The sequence below is a fragment of the Neovison vison genome, chromosome X, assembly GCF_020171115.1.
Source record: "Neovison vison isolate M4711 chromosome X, ASM_NN_V1, whole genome shotgun sequence".
NCBI lineage: Eukaryota > Metazoa > Chordata > Mammalia > Carnivora > Mustelidae > Neogale > Neogale vison.
In genome coordinates, this window is record NC_058105.1 from 33,622,303 (window position 1) to 33,641,767 (window position 19,465).

The window sequence follows — 19,465 nt, forward strand, 5'->3', positions numbered from 1 at the left end:
AGGCTCCCCACAGAGCAGAGAGCCCGATGCGGGGCTCAATCCCAGGACCCTGGGATCATGACCTGAGCTGAAGGCAGAGGCTTTAACCCACTGAGCCACCCAGGCACCCTTAGTAGCTGTTTTTTGATACAAATTTTATTAAAGTATGAAATGTTTTAGAGAGATTAAGACTTAAGTAAAATTGCATAAAATTATTATTTTTTTAAAGATTTTATTTATTTATTTGACAGAAACAGTGAGAGAGGGAACAGAAGCAGGGGGGAGTGGAAGAGAGAGAAGCAGGCTCCCGCTGAGCAGGGATCCCCATGTGGGGCTCAATCCCAGGACCCTGGGATTATGACCTGAGTGGAAGGCAGGTGCTTAACGACTGAGCCACCCAGGCACCTCCTATTATTATTATTTTGAGCAGAGAATAATAAAGTAAGGACTAAGTGGTCTTCATCTTAGTTTCTTTATCTGTACATGTTAGTTTCTTTAATTGTAAAATGAGCCAAACGTCCTGATGAGGACTCATGTTGTGAAAGGCAATAGAAATGTTAAAAACAGGGGCACCTGAGTGGCTCAGTCTGTTAAGTGGCCAGCTCTTGATTTTAGCTCAGGTCATGATCTTGGGTCCTGCAAGCCCTGCACAGGTGTCTGCGCTCAGCAGGGAGTCTGCTTATCTTCTCTCTCTCCCTCTTCCTCTGCCCTTCCTCCCACTCACATACTCTCTGTCTCTCAAATAAATAAATAATTTTTTTTTTTTAAAGAACTGTTAAAAACTATTATTTAAGTGGTAGGATTAAACAAAAGGAGTGGGGGTGGAGAGAGTTGCTTATTCGTTTTGATGTATTTTTCTGGGTGTCTTTGAGGAATTAACGGGGAGTGACTGTTGCATGTGGAAGAAGTGGAAGGCAAGTAATAACAATTGAGTAATGCCCACTATGTTGCAGGCATTTACATGCACTATCTCATTTAATCACTTCCTAAACCCTATGATGACAAATATTGTTGCCTTCATTTTATAGATAAGAAAATTGAGGCATAGAGAGCTGAAGTGTCTTGCCCAGATCTCTGTGGCTGCAACAGCCATGCTGTTTCCATCATTCCATGCTGCTTCTAGTCTAGGGTCACACTGAAGCAAAGCTGAGAGGATAGGCTGTTTGGAATTTATTTCTTTCATTCTTGCTGTATAATCAAGACTTATGCTGGGTAGATGGATAATGTCCAGGATCATAGAGTATGACCAATCACACTACAGGTGCCTACCTGGGATGATTTAGGAGATGGCTGACAGGTGCCTGCCCACAGATGTTCTCTTCATTGAACTGTCTCAGACCAATTGACCTGTCTCAGTCCCTTTGCCTAATATTTTACCATGGAAGTCACTACTTTGGATATGGAAGTGTTTTGTTTGTTCTGTTTCTCTTTGCCAGCGGGGATATTGGGGGGGACTTTTGAATGCACATATCCCTAGGAAGGTTCATAGATTAAGTCTTTTATCACATAATACCTTAACAGGGAGCATGGAATAGAAGAAATAACTCATATTTTGGAGCCAGAGAACCTGGCAATTGAATTCTGATTCCACCACATCCTAGCTGTTTAACTTGCATATGATGCTGCATCTTTCAGAGCTCTCATTTTCTTCTTGAGTAAAACAGAGATAGGAGTTCCTGTGCAGTTAGTTAAGCATCCAGCTCTTAGTTGCACCTCAGGTTGTGATCTCATAGGTTGTGAGATTGAGCCCCGTGTTAGGCTCCATGGACTCTCTCTCCCTCTCCCTCTGCTCCACCAACCCTACCTACGTTCTCTCTCTCTCTCTAACATAAATAAATACATCTTTAAAAAAAAACAGAGATAATAATGCATATGCATAGGTCCTTATTATAGTAATCAATATGTTGAACATCTGGTATGGGTTGCTGTGACAGAGTGTGAAGAGCACTGGAATGGAATTCAGGAGACTTGGTGTTCTGCCATATTTGTTTCATTTATTCAGGTAAGTATTGAGTATCTACTATGTGTCTTGCACTGTGCTAGGCACTGAGGGTACAACATAAACCATTTGAAGTTCTTGCTTCCTTATATCTTAAATTCTAGCTTCTTGCTAACCTAACTATATCCATATTCTGGTCATGCAGAACAGTATTAATATTCTTCACATTTTATGGATTGGAATCTAAGGGTTACATTTTGAGCAAAATACATATAGTGGTGAGCAAAATGAATATGATCCCTGGCCTCACTGAGTTTATAGTCTAATGGAGTAGAAGTTAATCTGATAATCCCACAAATTAGTATAAGATTAAAACCATTACAAGTCTTTAAAGGAAACATAGTGCTCATAAAGCAGGGGGGCCTCATTTCAACTTCAACAGGGGCCTCAACAGGGGACTCATTTCAACTTCTCTCAGCAAGTGACATCTGAGCTGAAATCTGAAGAGTGAACAGGTATTAGCCAGGTTATCCTTCTACAGGTCTTTACTCAGAGTCTTCTGGATTCTCCTAAGTTCTTTTACATCCTCCTTGGTGGCTATTGCAAACTTTCTCTTCTGCTTTTGAGCATTCTACTCAGCTACTACATATTTATTCTCAGGAGGTAAGCTTTTCTCCTATTTCACACAGAAAATAAATGCCATCAGATGTGCCTGAACCTCTTATCCACCAACCTCACTGTCTTTTATAAACACATCCATTTTCGTCTTCATCCATGCTTTTGTCTTGTCTCAGAGCCCTCTGTCAGTCCAAATTCAATTTTTCCACTTTTGTTTTAGATTACATGCTGGCCTCTTGCTTTTTCAGGGATTTCTTTCCGTAATTATTCTCTTTCTCTTCTTTTACTCTCTTCCTCTTTCTCAGCAAAGAAAAAAAAAAGATACTTTTTTTTTTTTTTTAAGATTTTTATTTATTGGAGAGAGAGAGGAAACACAAGAAGGGGGCATAGGAGAGGGAGAAACAGGTTTCCTGCTAAGCAGAGAGCCCTATGCAGGGCTCTGTCCCAGGAGCCTGGGATTGTGACCTGAGCCGAAGGCAGACGCTTAACGACTGAGCCACCCAGGCACCCCAAGATACCTTTTCTTTCTTTCTTTCTTTCTTTTTTTAAGATTTTATTTATTTATTTGACAGAGAAAGAGAGAGACAGCGAAAGAAGGGAACACAAGCAGGGGGAGTGGGAGAGGGAGAAGCAGGCCTTCCACTGAGCAGGGAGCCTGCTGTGGGGCTCAATCCCAGGAACACTGGGATCATGACCTGAGCGAAAGGTCCAATGACTGAGCCACCCAGGCACCCCAAGATACCTTTTCTTAAGCTTTCTCTGTACAACCAAGACCAGTTTAGTCTATACAACTAAACTTCAATAAAAAGTGGTCTATACATGTAACTACCTTTATCAAAGTCACTACTTATTTCCTTTTTATTTTTTTTTCTAAAAGATTTTATTCATTTGAAAGAGAGAAGCAACAGAGCATGAGCAGGGAGGAGGGAGAGGGAGTGGGAGAAGCAGACTCCCTGCTGAGTAGGGATCAAGACCACGAGACCCTTGGGATCATGACCTAAGACAAAGGCAGATGCTTAACCCATTCAGCTACCCAGGCATTCCTTACTTATTTCCAAGTACAACAGAACCATTGCAGTTTTGTCTTACTTTCCATCCTTACTTGCCATCCCTGTTGGCATCTGAGGTTTTAATAGCTTTTCCTTGAAATCTTCTACTTCAGTAGTTTTCCTCAGTACTGTTTCCTGTCAATACCAGTTATTACCATCAGTACTATGTCAGAGTCTTTTAACATGGCTCAGAAAGCATGCCTAAGTACATCTTACACTGTAACCAAATCAAACCACTTGTAGATCTTTGAATTCATTAAGCTTTCTCACTTCTCTGCTTTTGCATAATCAGTTTCCATTGAGGAGGAATCCTTCCCTCATATTCCCTACCCCTGCAAAAACGTACTCCACATATATGAGTTTAGGTACTACTTCTCTGAGGATTCTTACTTGACCATTTTCATCTCCCTAGACCAGTTTAGGTACCTGTCCTCTGTGCTTCTAAGTGCTTGTCTCTGTCTTAGAATTTACCACACCTTATTATAACTGAAGGTAGTATAAAGTTAGTCTGCAACTTTGGTATCCAAGAAATTTCACATTTTAATATGTTCTTTAAGCTACCCTGTATTCATTGTTCTGCCAAGAACGTAAGATATGCAATTTCAGTTAATACTTGATCCTCCTACCATGTTATGCAAATATTCTGAGGCCTTAGGCAACACCAAAATACTACAGAGGCCCTTTTGGTCACTGATCTTGACTTTTCTGTCAATTCTCTGATACAGTCTCTGAGATACTATTTTGTCTCAACCAAGGATGTTCCTTTCAGGTTTGCCCCTTTATAGGCTGCTACCATTGAACACTGAGCTGTTCTCTCTGCCAGACCCTTGACTTCTTTTTTTCTAAAGTATTTGTTCTTTCTGGGGTGCCTGGGTGTCTCAGCTTCTGCCTTTGGCTCAGGTTATGATCCCAGGGTCCTGGACCAAGCCCCACATCAGGCTCCCTCAGCAGGGAGCCTGCCTTGCCTACTGTTCTCCCTGCTTGTGCTCTCATGCTCTCTGTCAAATAAATAAATAAAGTCTTTAAAAAGAAAAAGTATTTGTTCCTTTCCCTCCTGAGTACCCTAAAAGGAATTTCATTTGTCTTCTTAAGACTTGCATCGGCACTCCTAAGCATAATCTCTCCTATGAGCTTGATTTTTGGCAATACAAAAGCTAGGAGGGTAAGTCTGTGTGCACAACTTCTTCTTTTAGTCTTGGCAACAGGGGAGGAGGAAACCCCTTGGGTGAGGTAAGGAAAATAAAAAAAAGACTGGTTATCTTCTTAAAAAGAGAGGGAGAAGAACAAAAGCTTTGAGTAAAATACAAATAATTATCTCAAAATATGTTGCCGTATACTTGTCTGTTTATGAGTCTCGTCTCTTCGTTAAATTGCAAGTGCCTTTTAAAGTGTTGTGGAATTTCGTTTCCTAATATTTCAATACAGACATAATTCACAGTTTAGTCTGGGAGAAGGTGTACTCAGAAAGCATAGAGAGGGAAGTGTTGCTACCTGAGCTAAATCTCAGTGACTAGGAGTAATCCATGACTAGGCTAGATAAAACAAAATTCGTCTCGGGAGACATGTATAGACAAAAGTTTAGAAATAAAATAAGACCCTTCTTTTAAAGATCTACATGTAGGAAATGAGACTGAAATTGCTGGTAAGGTCCAGGTAATGAAAAGTATTGACTGCCATGCTAAAGAGTTTATTCTTCATTTTATGAGAGGCAATACAGCATAGAGGTTAGGGCACCAATTTGGGAATGACACTTGCCTGGCTCTGAATCTGGCCCCATCTCTTACCAGCTATGAGACCCTGCAATAATCTTTTAGTGTTTCTGTGCCTCAGTTTCCTTATTGGTAAAAGGTGATGGCATCAGTACCTGTCTCATAACGCTGTGATGAGGATTAAGTGAATTAATATAGGGAAACATTTTCAGAAGTGCTGGCACAATATGAGCACAATTGAATTATGAGCTATTATTATAAATTATTCTGTAGGACAATGTGAAGTTAGTGAAGGAGTTTGAATGGACATATTTGTGTTTTGAAAAGGTCACACTGACTACAGCATGGAAAATGACATGAATCTGTCCTGTTAGAAGACGGAAATGCATCAGAAGGTTATTGCAATTGATCAGTCAAGAGATGTTAAGGGCTAAGATTAGGGTCGTGTCAGTGAAGATGAAGTGATTATGGATGGACCTCTAAGGTCTTTAGAGGTCTCTAAGGTACTTAGAGAATGGAATCTTTATATTGTGCGTATGTGTGTGTATGAAATGGCGATTGAATATAAATGAGAAAAAGGAATCTAGGATGACTCCTATGTTTCTATTTTAGGGCACTGCTTGAGAAGTCATACTACTGTTTGGTACTGGAAATAGAGGAAAGGAAAGTGATGATAAGTTCCATTAATATTTTGAGTATTCATAGTTCCCATGTGTATTCATGTTCTTTGAAACAGAAAAAAACTATTTCAAAACTGTTACATTGTCTATCAGTTTTGAAATCACGTATGGAAGGATTATCTGGATATTTTAAGGTCATCTGCATAAGTGGAATTTATCACTGTTCTAGGGAAGATATACTTGTTCTAGGGAAGATATACATGCTGTTCTTCGACAAGTACTGGTTTGTTATTTGCATAGCTCAAAAATATTATTGAGAAGAATCCTTTGGTGACTCATGTTGTAGAAGTATCAAGGTACCATAACAGAGCTCTGGTAAATTTATTTTGGATCAGGAGTCTGTCAGCTTTCCAAAATAAGAGAACCTTTGGAGATAACTAATTTAAAGCCTTAAAACCATATCAGTGCATTCATTTATTAACCAAAAACTTACTGCCTACTAGGTAATAGGCATTATGGTGATGTAAAAGCAGAAGCAGTTCTTACTCTCATGGGCCTTATGATTAACCATACGAGATGATTTTTTCAGTCAGATGGAGTAACATGTGCACAAGCTCTGTGATGGGAGTGCAGAGCACAAAATAGGAGAGTGTATAAGAAATGTCTGTAGAATTAGTCAGATGCCACAATGTTTAGGACCTTGAAAATCATGTGTCCCAAGATAAAGAGGAAGCCATGGAGAATTTTTAACAGGGCAGTTGTATAATCAGATTTGCTCTTGGAGAACAGAAGACAGTAGAAATTACAGGGACCAGAGTAAATTCAAGGAAATGTATTAAGAAGCTATTATAGGGGCCGCTGGCCGGAAGAGCATGTGACTCTTGATCTTGGGGTCATGAGTTCAAGACCCGTATTAGGTGTAGACATTACTTTTAAAAAAATGATTGCTAGTGCCCATTGGTGATGATTAAAAATTGAATACAGATTTTTTTTTTTAAGATTTTATTTATTTATATGACAGAGAGAGACACAGCGAGAGAAGGAACACAAGCAGGAGGAGTAGGAGAGGGAGAAGCAGGCCTCTTCCCACTGAGCAGGGAGCCTAGTGTGGGGCCCAATCCCAGGACCCTGGGATCATGACCTGAGCTTAAAGCAAACTCTTTTAGCCTGAGCCACCCAGTTGCCCCCAGATTTTTTTTTTTTTTTAAAGAAACTATTATTTTAAGTCCAGGCAAATTATGATGGTGATTTGATCTGGACTAGTATTGGAGGGGTATAGATGGATATAAGTAGTTTCAAGGGATATTTGAAAACTGAAATGAATTTGATTATGGATTGGACATGGGAGATGTAATGTCAGGTGTCTAGGGTGCCCGGCTTCTGGCTTGTACTGTGGAATGGACACCACTGATAACTAGTAAGATGGAACTACTATACCTTGAAACTACATCTCTGGCAAGAAGACCCATTTTCAGATGGAAGATCATGATTTTGGTTTTTGGCATTTTGCATTTGAGGTGTGTTTGAGACTTCCAAGTGAAGATCTTAAGAAAACAATTAGATATATAAGTCTGGGGCTTAGAGCACTAGTTTGGATGAGAGATATACGTTTGAAAGTCATTGTCATAGTGATGGTAATGGAAGGTGTAGGAACAGATAAAATTATCTAGGGAGAACATAGGGTCAGAAGAAATGAGGACCAAAGAACTCTGATGTATAAGGGATAAGCCTAAAAATGAAGTAAAATGAATAGCCAGAGAGATAGAAGGAAAGCTGGAAAGCTGTTGTCAGAAAAGCCAAAGGAATAGTGTTTTAAGGTTGGTGGTAAACAGGTGAATGTTGCTAAGAGAGAAACAAGATTGGAATGAAAAATATTAATTCATCAATATGAAGGTCATTGGTTATTCTGGTCAAGGTTAAGGTTATTCTGGTGAGACCTGTTTTAAGAGAGTCATGGACTTGTCGGATGAAGGAAAAAAACTAGAAGAAAATGAAGTGATAAAGAGTGAGTGGGGGCATGTGGAGAATATAGTAAATATAGACAACTCTTTCTTGAAGCTTGGTTATAAAGAAGTACTGGAGCAGTACCTGGAGGCAAATATGTGGGCAAGGTAGTTTATGTTTTTTAAGCCTTGGGAGAGATGAGCATATTTGAATGCTAATGGGATGTATCTGGCTATATCCATATATATATGTATCTCTTATGTATGTTGAAGATATTAAAGAGAAGGAAAAAAATAAATAGAAGGTTTCTGATCATCTGAGCAGGGTAGGAATTCAAAACACCCAAGAGGTGTTTTATCTTCAATAGTAGAAAATATACTTCCTTTATTATAGTAGGAGGGAAGGAAGGGAGGATGTGGGGGAGATATGGATTCAGGAAATTGAAGGAATTTCCATCTGATGACTTAATTTTGTTTTTAAAGAGGTAAGGTCATGTGCTAAAGAAGAGAGGGTAGGAAAGGATTGAAGATATTAGAAAAAGGCTTTTCACATCAGTCAAAATGTCTAAAATTAACAAGTCAGGAAACAACAGATATTGGTGAGGATGTGGAGAAAGGGGAACCCTCTTCCACTGTTGGTGGACATGCAAGCTGGTACAGCCACTCTGGAAAACAGTATGGAGATTCTTTAAAAAATTAAAAATAGAGCTACTCTGGGATGCCTGGGTGACTCAGTGAGTTAAGTCACTGCCTTTGGCTCGGGTCATGGTCTCAGGGTCCTGGGATCGAGCCCCATGTTGGGCTCTCTGCTCAGCAGGGAGCCTGCTTCCGCCTATGTCTCTGCCTACTTGTGATCTCTGTCAAATAAATAAATAAAATCTTAAAAAAAAAAGAGAGAGCTACCCTATGACCCAGCAATCGCACTACTGGGTATTTACCATAAAGATACAAATGTAGTGACCCAAAGGGGCACATGCACCCGAATGTTTATAGCAGCAATGTCCACAATAGCCAAACTATGGACAGAACCTAGATGTCCATCAAAAGATGGATGGATAAAGAAGATGTGGTGTACATATATATATAATGGAATACTATGCAGCCATCAAAAGAAACAAAACCTTGCTATTTGCAACAGTGTGGATGGAACTAGAGGGTATTATGCTGAGCAAAATAAGCCAATCAGAGAAAGACAATTATCATATGATCTCCTTGATATGAGGAATTTGAGAGCCAAAGTGGTGTGTTGTGGGGGGTAGAGAAGGAAAAAATAGAACAAGATGGGATTGGGAGGGTGACAAACCATAAAAGACTCTTAATCTCAGGAAACAAACTGAGGGTTGCTGGGGGTGGGGGTTACGGATAGGGTAGCTGGGTTATGGACATTGGGGAAAATATGTGCTATGGTGGGTGCTATGTAAGCCTGATGTTTCACAGACCTGTACCCCTGGGGTAAATAATACTATATATATATATATATATATATATATATATATATATATATATATTGATTATAATGATATTATATATATACGTGTATATATATATATAATGATTTTGTTTATTTATTTGAAAGAGACAGTGAGAGAAGAAACACAAACAGGGGAGGAGGGAGAGGGAGAAGCAGACTCCCCACTGAGCAGGGAGCCTGATGCAGGTAGCGCTTGGTATCAGGACCCTGAGATCATGACCTGAGCCGAAGCCAGACACCTAAGGACTGAGCCACCCAGGTGCCCCTACATAATATGTTAATTAAAAAAAAGAAGTTGAACAGAAACATATAATAATGTTTTTGAGTAGTAGGGTGGATTTATATAAAATGGAATGTTAGGATTTTATCATGGAATAACCGAGCGTGGGACTTGTTCCATCAGCACTTACCTGCTCAGTGAGAGGCACAGGGGGGACTTGAGAGTTAAATTCATTTAGGGTTGGGATTTTGTTAGGAAGCTATGATACAAAAGCAGAGAAACAAATTTATTTTGGGGTAGGGAAGCCAATCTAGATGACATAAAGAAGGGAAACAAGACCAAATCTGATGGATGAATTTGGGAAAAAATAGTCAAGTCTTTGCAAAACAGAAAAATAAACAGAGTGGCAGTACTTAAAGACCTAAGCTAGAATGAAATGAGATTATGGGAAAATCGTTTGATTTCTCTGGCCTCTGTTTTCTCATTTATTTTTAAGCCAGGGTGATAGATGGTGGAAACTAATTTCTACACATATCTTGTTGTGTTTTGGTAGTAAGTATCAATAGACTGGGATGGGCCTAGGAACTCCTGAGGAGCACCCCACCCACTTCTAAGGAATGAAGTGGAGTTAGGGGGTAGGAGGTATTCGTCATTCTAACTTTCCCATGGATGTTAAGGTAAAGGAAGACAAAACCGTGTTCTAAAGTTGTAATTCTATTACAAGTAGTGTTCTTTCCCCTAGGCGTGTTTGACTTTGCTCATCCAGCAGTGACTAATCACTAATAATGGAATCAGCCATTTGCTTTGTCTAGCACTTTTGCAGGAAGAACAATGTACATTGTTGATGGAATCAGTACTGATTTATTGAGAGGAAACTTGAACTCCAGGGTATCCTGATAATAGCCAAAGCATGTGGGGTGAACTGTCAATATCTGGAAAAGGAGAAATTAGGTCTGATTAAAGATATGTAAGTGCATCACCACAACATCTCAGGACACCACGGCAGCAGCTGGTGGTGGGAAGAAGTGCTGTGGTTCACAGTTATTACTAGCAGAACCTCCAGAGGGCCATAGAGTCCTCCAGCACCTGTATCCTCTTGTTGTTGCTATAAGGACTTCAAAGGCCTCAGAGGGGGGAGTCAAGAAATGGTTTTTTTTGGTCATTGTAAAAAGCTTCTACTTCAGCATTTTGTGATTATATTCTCAAGTGGGGTGGTTCAAGTATGTCCCCTCCCTCCCCAGCCCCAGGTATCTGGTTGCAGGTTTTTGCCAAAGAAAGTGCTACAGAGTTTAAATGTGGCCCTTTACAAGAATGAGCTTTTGACTCAGGCTGTGTAGAAAATGAGGGGTTGGACTGTGTAAATGCAAACATCTTTCATTTCATGGAAATCTGTGCTTGAAAGGTTATGAACTTTTAAAGTATTTTAATACACAATGCTAAATACTCCTCTAATTAGGTTACAGGTTCTGCTTAAATAAGAAAGTAGTTTATTTTGCTCTCACCTGAATGTCTTGAGTTGGCTAATCTACTAAGGCTGCAGGAAGAATATGCAGCTTTATTGCATCAGGTTAAGAGCGGGGGGCTACCCCAAACTCGTTGTTCTACGACACCTAGGGTGATTCCCTCATCTACTTGATCTGAGGTGGCTCACTACCAAGATCATATTCTTTTTTAAAAATATATTTTTTAAAGATTTTATGTATTTATTTGAGAGAGAGAGGGAATGAACAGGGGGAGGGGCAGAGGTCAAAGCAGACTCCCCACTGAGTGCAGAGCCTGGCACTGACATTGGGGCTCGGTCCCAGGATCCTGAGATCATGACCTGAGCCAAAGTCAGACACTTTACCAACTGAGCCACTCAGGCGCCCCTACCAAACCATATTCAAAGCAGCAGGATAGAGAAAGGAAGAAAGGGGAAGAGGAGAAAACATTCATTCTTTTTAAAGGTAAGACCTAGAGAGGTGGTGGTAGGGGGGATGGGGTAACTGAATGATGGGCATTAAAGAGGGCACTTGATGGAATGAGCACTGGGTATTGTATGTAACTGATGACTCACTAAATTCTACCCCTGAAACTAATAATACAGTATATGTTAACTAAATCGAACTAATTAATTAATTAATTTTTAAAGAATTTATTTATTTATTTGAAAAAGAAAGAGACAGAGATAGCAACAGAGATAGCGTGAGAGAACACAAGTGAATAAGAGAGGGAGAAGTGGGCTCCCAGGGAGCCCAATATGGAGCTTGATCCCAAGACTCTGGGATCATAACCTGAGCCAAAAGCAGCCACTTAACTGACTGAGCCACCAAGGCACCCTACTAAATTGAATTTAAATTAAAAAAAAAAAAAAAAAAAAAAAAAGATGTGACCCAGAGATTGGTGATAACACTTCCATTTATATGTCTTGGGCCAAAACTTCAGTACATGTCACATGTAGCTGAGAAGATGTTCAGAAATGTAGTCTCCATTTTGTGTGACCATGTTTCCTGCTAAACCTTGGGGGCTCCGTTACTACTGAAGAAGATGAATATTATGAAACAGTAATGTTAGCTGTACTACCTCCAAAAATGATTATACCAATTTGTATTTCTACCAGTAGCCTGAGAGAAGGCTCACACTTTATTAATTTTGCTTGAATTATAATTTGTTTAACTCTAAGTTTATAGAATTTATTTTTAAAAGATTAATTTTAGGTTCATAGGAAAATAAAAAGGAAGGTACAGAAATTTCTCATATGCCCTCTGCTCCCACACATGCATAGACTTCCCATTTTCAATATCCCACATGACAGTGGTTCATTTGTTACAATTGATGAGCCTATGTTGACCTGTCCTTATCACTCAAAGTCCATAGCTTACATTAAGGTTTACTCTTTTTTTTTTTTTTAAAGATTTTATTTATTTATCAGAGAGAGAGAGGGGGAGAGTCGAGCACAGGCAGACAGAATGACAGGCAGAGGGAGAAGCAGGCTCCCTGCTGAGCAAGGAGCCCGATGTGGGACTCGATCCCAGGACGCTGGGATCATGACCTGAGCCGAAGGCAGAGGCTTTAACCCACTGAGCCAGACAGGCGTCCCTAAGGTTTACTCTTGATGATTGTACATTCTATGTATTTGAACAAATGTATAATGGCATGTATACACTATTATAGTATCACATAGAGTGTTTTTGCTGCCCTAAATATCCTTTGCTCTACCTATTCATCCCTCTTCATCACCCCAATCCCTGGAAACCATTGATCTGCTTATTGTCTTCATACTTTTGGCTTTTCCAGGATGTCGTATAATTGGAATCACATAGTATGCAGCTTTTTCAGATTGGCTTCTTTCACTAAGTAATAGGCACTTAAGGTTCTTCCACGTCTTTTCATGGCTTGATAACTCATTTCTTCTTAGCACTAAATAATATTCTATTGTCTGGATATACCATAGTTTCTTTATCTGTTCACCTACTGGAAAGACATCTTGGGTTGCTTCTAAATTTTAGTAGTTAAAATAAAACTGCTAGAAAGATCTATGCTCTGATTTTTGTGTAGACCTAAGTTTTTGACTTCTTTGGGTAAATACCAATGAGTTTGTTTGCTGGATGGTATAGTAAGAATGTGTTTAGCTTTTAAGAAATCACCCAACTGTCTTCCAAAGTGGGTGTACTACTTTGCATTACCACCAGCAATGAATGGTCATTCCTGTTGCTCCACATCCTCTTTCTCATCTGTTGCCAGTGTTCCAGATTTGGGCCATTCTAATAGATGTGTAGTAATTTTTTTTTTTTTTAATTTTAAATGCTCCTTCAGTAGACTTTAGGGTAGGGAACCCTATATCTTGCTTGTTTTCATATCTGTAGCCTTGAGTGCAAAATTGATACTCAGGAAATGTCTGTGAAATGAAGATCTGGATGGATGCCTATGACTATGTCAGCACCAATACAACAGTCAAAGGTCAGGCTGAAAAAATAGAAATTTTGAGGTTGCATTTTGATGAGAGGGCTCTAAAGTCACTTAGGAAATATTGTCTCACTGAAGCTCAAAAGCAGCTATCAAAAACAGTGAGAAACTGGGTAGGTAGGCAGACCTGTCACGTAGGATTATGAAGTGGATTTTGAACTTTTCAGCAGATATGATTATAAAAACCAGTTCTCTTAAAGAAGGGAATGCATTTTTATGAAGGGCAGTAAGTCCACTGAAGAGCAAGAAATCTCTGTCAACACACAAGTAAAAGAATAACTCTTTTTTGGGTCACTTTAGAAAAGTACTTTTCTAAAAAAGATTTATTTATTTGGGGGGGGGCAAAGAGAGAGGGAGAGAGAATCTGAAGCAGACTCTCTGCTGAGCACAGAGATTGACGCTGGGCTCAATTTCACAACCGAGATCATGACCTGATCATGTCAGGTCATGAAACCTGATCATGAAACTAAGAATCAGATGCTCAACTGACAAAGACACCAAGGCTCCTCTATCATAAGCACTTTTAAAAAGTAAGCTTACAAGGTTACAAAATTGGTTTAATCTTCTGAAGGTTGCTGGAGGGGATGGGGGGGGTGGGAGGGATAGCATGCATGCGTTGAACATTGGGGAGGGTATGTGCTATGAAATTTGTAAGACTGATGAATCACAGACCTGTGCCCCTGAAATAAATAATACATTATATGTTAATTAAAAAACAAAACAAAACTGGGACACCTGAGTGGCTCAGTGAGTTAGGCCTCTGCCTTTGGCTCTGGTCATGATCTCAGGGTCTTGGGATCGAGCCCCACATCGGGATCTCTGCTCGACGGGGAGCCTGCTTCCCCCTCTCTCTGCCTGCTTCTCTGCCTACTTATGATCTCTCTGTCAAGTAAAAAAATAAAATCTTTAAAAAAAAAAAAAAAATCGATAAATAAATAAATAAACTGGTTTAATTTTCAAGTGATCAAGTGATTATTCTGAAGCCAAAGAACTACTGAAAATGCACTGAGAAGAGAGAATGCTCGTGCTTTAAAAATGAGGACAGCTAGTGATCCAAAAATATATTAATTTCTACTTAATGGAAAAGAGAAACATCAGTCAGACAAAGGAAAAGAGGGGGGCGCCTGGGTGGCTCAGTGAGTTAAAGCCTCTGCCTTCGGCTCAGATCGTGATCCTGAGGTCCTGGTATCGAGCCCTGCATCTGGCTCTCTACTCAGTGGGGAGCCTGCTTCCCCCTTTCTCTCTGCCTGCCTCTCCACCTACTTGTGATCTCTGTCAAACAAATAAATAAAATCCTTAAAAAAAAAAAAAGGAAAAGAGGGAAAAAAACAGAATCAGAAGAGAAAAGAAAGTGGGAGCAGGTGGCAGAGGGGCATGAGGGAGAAGAAGCAAACAGCAAGAGCCTGAAATGATGGATTAGCTACCATCCATGATCTGAGTCTCAGATATTCTGTAAACCAGAATACAAATCCTCTCGCCTCGAGAGATGCACTTACTGGAACTCTGGGAGTATGTCCAGTTGTATTGTTTGATCCCTCAGTTTCAAAGTTTTTAACATATGATAAAGACTACATGTTCCTATTTTGCACTTTGAAATCGGGACAGGAACCAGAATCTCTGATATTTCTTAATTCAGATCTTCAATTATCTTTCTAGACTAACAGCTGAATTTTGAATGTGCCTTATAAAAATAAAATTGTTTCTGATGACTTTTGCTGCAAAAGACAAATTTAGAAGGAAAAAAAAATGAAATCTCTTATTGCTCATAGAAAGTAAAGATGTTCTATAGTCTGGAGAAATGGTACTTTTAAAAAATATTATTTCATTAGAAATGCAAGAAGTTGGAGATAGCTTTGCAAAATAATTTGAGCAGATGGAAACTATTTGTTAAAGTAATCACTGGTGAAACTAAATTTTGTTAGGTTCTAGTTGCCCTAGAAAAAATGTTCTGCCTTGGTATGACACCCTTTCATATTACAATTCTAAACTACTCTGGCCTGCATCCCTCAAATAAGAACACCTGCCATTCCTGAACAGGTATGACAAAAATCCAAGGAGGCACACTAGGATGGCGCAGCAAGTTGTGCGTCTGACTTTTGGTTTTGGCTCGGGTTGTAATCTCGGGGTTGTGAGGTTGAGCCCCAAGTTGGGCTCCACACTTAGCATGTAGTCTGCTTAAGGGTTCTTTCTCCCTCACGGCACCTGGATGGCTCAGTTGGTTGAGTGTCCTACTCTTGGATCCTTCTCAGGTTGTGATCTCAGGGTCCAGAGTTTGAGCCCAGCCTTAGGGTCCCCACTCAGCGGGAAGTCTGCTTCCCTTCTCCCTCTGCTCATTCCCCTGGCTCGTGCACACATGCTCTCTCTCTGAAATAAAATAAATAAATCTTTTTTTTTTTTAAGATTTTATTTATTTATTTGACAGACGGAGATCGCAAGTAGGCAGAGAGGCAGGCAAAGAGAGGAGGAAGCAGGCTCCCCGCTGAGCAGAGAACCCGATGTGGGGCTCGATTCCAGGACCCTGGGATCATGACCTGAGCCGAAGGCAGAGGTTTTAACCTACTGAGCCACCCAGGTGCCCCTAAAATAAATAAATCTTAAAAAAAAAAAAAAGAAAAGAAAAAAGGATTCTCTCTCCCTCTGCCCTATCCTCTGGAAGTGCTCTCTCTCTCTCTCATATAAATAAGTAAATCTTTAAAAAAAAAAAAAAATCCCAGGAAAAAGTAGGATCAAACCTTCATATGAGATGTTCTCCATTTATGTTTTTAAGAGGGAAGAAATGTGTGATTGCCTCCTAGCAGGAGCACCTATGATCTCCCTAAAGGGACCCATGATCCTTTATAGCAAACTTTTAGCAGAGTTAACTGTACTCATTGTCTCCATTGGCTCATCCATTCTTTCCTGAACCCACTTACAACCGAGTTTTGCTCCAGATATTCCACCTGTTCCCTTATCAGTGTCACCAACTATTTCCTATTTGCCAAATCCATTAGATTTTTTTCAGGTTTCATCTTGTCCAATCAGCAACTTTTGACATTATCTATCACTCTTTGAAATATTTTCTTTACTTGGTTTCTAGGGCATTACAAGCTCTAGATTTTCCTCTTATCTCCCTGGCCTCTCCTTAGTCTCCCTTGTTGGTACATCCTCATTTCTTTGACCTCAATATATTGGAGGGTCTCAGATATCAGTTCTTGGTCCTCTTTTCTTTATTTCATTTCTTTTATACCCTGGGGGACTTCAGTTGTTCCTGTGTCTTTAAATACTGTCTATATATGGGTGACTGTCAAATATTTATCTATAGCTCTGCTCTTTCCCCTAACAGAGGCAACTATCCAACTATTCATCTTCCTCCCTTGGGTGTTTAGTTAGGCAGCTTAAATTGAAACATACAAAGCTGATCCCTTGTCCATCATCCCCAGGCTACATAAATAATTACCCATTTGCCCACAACAAAAAGAGAGACATCATCCTCTGATGGTCTGTACTTAATCCATCAGTAGATCCTATCAGCATCTCCACTGCCATCAACTTGATTCCCATCACCATCAGCTTTAGCCTGTATTATTGCTTCTACCCTTTCCTTCCACACATGGTGTCACTATACTCACAACTGCCCAGTTGTCTCCCATTTTACTAAAATAAATGAGAAACTCATTACCATGGTCTACAGCCTGCCTATCTTTATGAGATGCAGGGTTTTTTTGTCTTGTACACTGTTGTATCCCTTATGCCTGGAAGAGGGCCTGGCATGTAGTAGGCTTTCAAAACTAATTATTAAATAATGAATACATGATAGAAATATTCATATGTTTTTCTTAGCGTTCCTTACTGTAATTGATGGTATTATATATGATATAATACCATATTTTCATGTATTTGCAGTTTATACCTCATGGACATGAAGAAATATACTGGTAGAATAACCTTGAAGTCATATAAACCCTGCTGTGGTGGGACTCCTGGGTGGCTCAGTCTGTTAAGCATTTGTCTTTGGCTCAGGTCATGATCCCAGGGTCCTGGGATCTGGTGCACCTGGCTCCTTGCTCACTAGGGACTCTGCTTCTCCCTCTTCCTCTGCCTGCCTCTCCCTCTGCTTGTGCTCTCTGTCAAATAAATAAGTAAAGTCTTAAAAAACAAAACAAACCAAACCCTGGTGTGGTACATTTTGTATTCTGTTTTTACTTAATTGGAGGGGGTGGGGCACACTGTATTATTTACTTTTGAATTGTTACGCGAAGTAACGCGAAATTAATGTTTTGAGTACACAGTGTTTGCTTGCTGACAAGTATTTGGGAGCATCTGGTAGTGGGGAGAAGGGTGTTGAACAAAAGAGACTGTTTTGCCAGCTCCAGAGAAGTGGTGCCTTTCAAGATGCTGCATTGCTTTACAGCTGTGACTTCACTTGAATAGAGCATAAGGTATATTTCATAATAACAATTTGACCTGCTCTAGGAAGTGGATGAAGTGGGGGCTTTTCTTAAAGGGTTATAAAAGCCTGTTGATATTTTTGTGGGGTGGGGTTATAAACTAATAAAGCTCTGATCGTCTCAGATTAGGGACGGATTCTGAAATGTGCAAACTGCTTCATGAATTAACACTGTAAAACTGGCAGTGGCTATTGTAGCTCAAAACTGAATTCACTGGCTTTGTGCATGCTTTCGGAAACTTGTTCGCTGGATGAACTCAGGGTGTCATACAGGAAATCATCTACAGAAAGAAATTTTTTTGTATACAGTGTTAGAATGTTATGTTGTCAAGGACACAGATATAATCATATTATAGATAACCAGTTGTTAAAGTGGTATGTGTTGAAAAGAGATCCTACCTGTATTTCATTGCTCTACAGTGATTTTTATCATTCAGCATGTGCCTAAAGTTTTTGTGTATTTTTGTGGGAGGTGACTTACGCTTGACTAGTGGCAAGTATGAGGAATCTGCCTGATTCAAAGTTGTGTGCGTGTGTGTGTGTGTGTGTGTTTGAAAGTACACAGTCATCTTTAGCATTCTTTACGAATTACTCCACTGAAACTTAAATTGAATTTGACTCACCACTAGTTCATATGCTGATTGATCCACGTATTGATCTCAGCATGTTGTCAGGCCTCAGGATCTGGCAGGTTCCAGAGGTGCTGATTATAAGCTGTAACTAGACTTTTGTGCATGTCGGGTGGTCTCCTGGAAAGGAGGTCAGTTATTTGGGGAGCTAGTACTTTTGAGTGACATCCTGAAACCATGCATGGATACACAGCAGGTTAACTAATGAAACAGAATGATATCCCAGGGAGAACTTGTTTGAAAGGAAATTTAGCTTCACTAAAGTGAGATTAGTTGAAAGGCATTATATGTTAAAAGGAGCACAGTCTTTAAGAATCAGACATACACATCTTCTCTTGCTTAAATTATATGACCTTGAGTACTTTAACTTTTCTGAGCCTCAAATGACTCATTTGTAATATTGGGATAATAATACAGTAACTATCAATGTTTGTGAGACCTAAGTGAGCTAATCCATATTGATGTGGTTTTAGAATATAGGTGAGGTTCAGTGGAGTTAAGTCTGGAGCCAATGACCAAGAAAGAATTCTTGGGAGGTCTTTGGTGCAAAAAGGTGTTTTATTAAAGCATGGGGACAGGATCCCTGGGCAGAAAGAGCTGCTACAGGATCTTGAGGGGTGGCTGATTTGATACTCTGGAGTTGGGAGAAGTAAGGAAAAAGAGGTTACAAAAGGATATTTATATGTTAAAGAAGAACCTCAGGATACTGGAGGCCTGGCTCTTATCAAGCTAAGGTTGTTTTTACCTCTGGCAAGGTATTAACATTAAGATAGTTGGGAGATTCCTGGAAGAATGTCACACCTGTCCTGAAGAGTGACTGCAGGGTGTCAGTTTACGCTTTTCTCTTCCGGAGCCTTCTGTTGCCTCATCACATATCAAGCATCTGGCACAGAGCTTGACACCTGGTGAGAGTTCAA

At 39.8% G+C, this 19,465-nt stretch overlaps 1 protein-coding gene across 3 annotated transcripts in view; it reads left to right on the plus strand.

Annotated features, from left to right (window-relative positions):
* IL13RA2 (interleukin 13 receptor subunit alpha 2) overlaps positions 1-19,465 on the plus strand; it is a 46,793-nt gene that overhangs the window by 913 nt on the left and 26,415 nt on the right. For 2 of the 3 annotated variants that reach the window (XM_044234824.1, XM_044234826.1), the window contains exon 1: positions 17,755-17,911. The exons of the other annotated variant lie outside the window; for it this stretch is intronic. The gene's annotated coding sequence lies outside the window, so the exon portion shown is untranslated. Of the gene's footprint in view, positions 1-17,754; positions 17,912-19,465 lie in introns of those variants that run through there. 3 annotated transcript variants of the gene reach the window in all.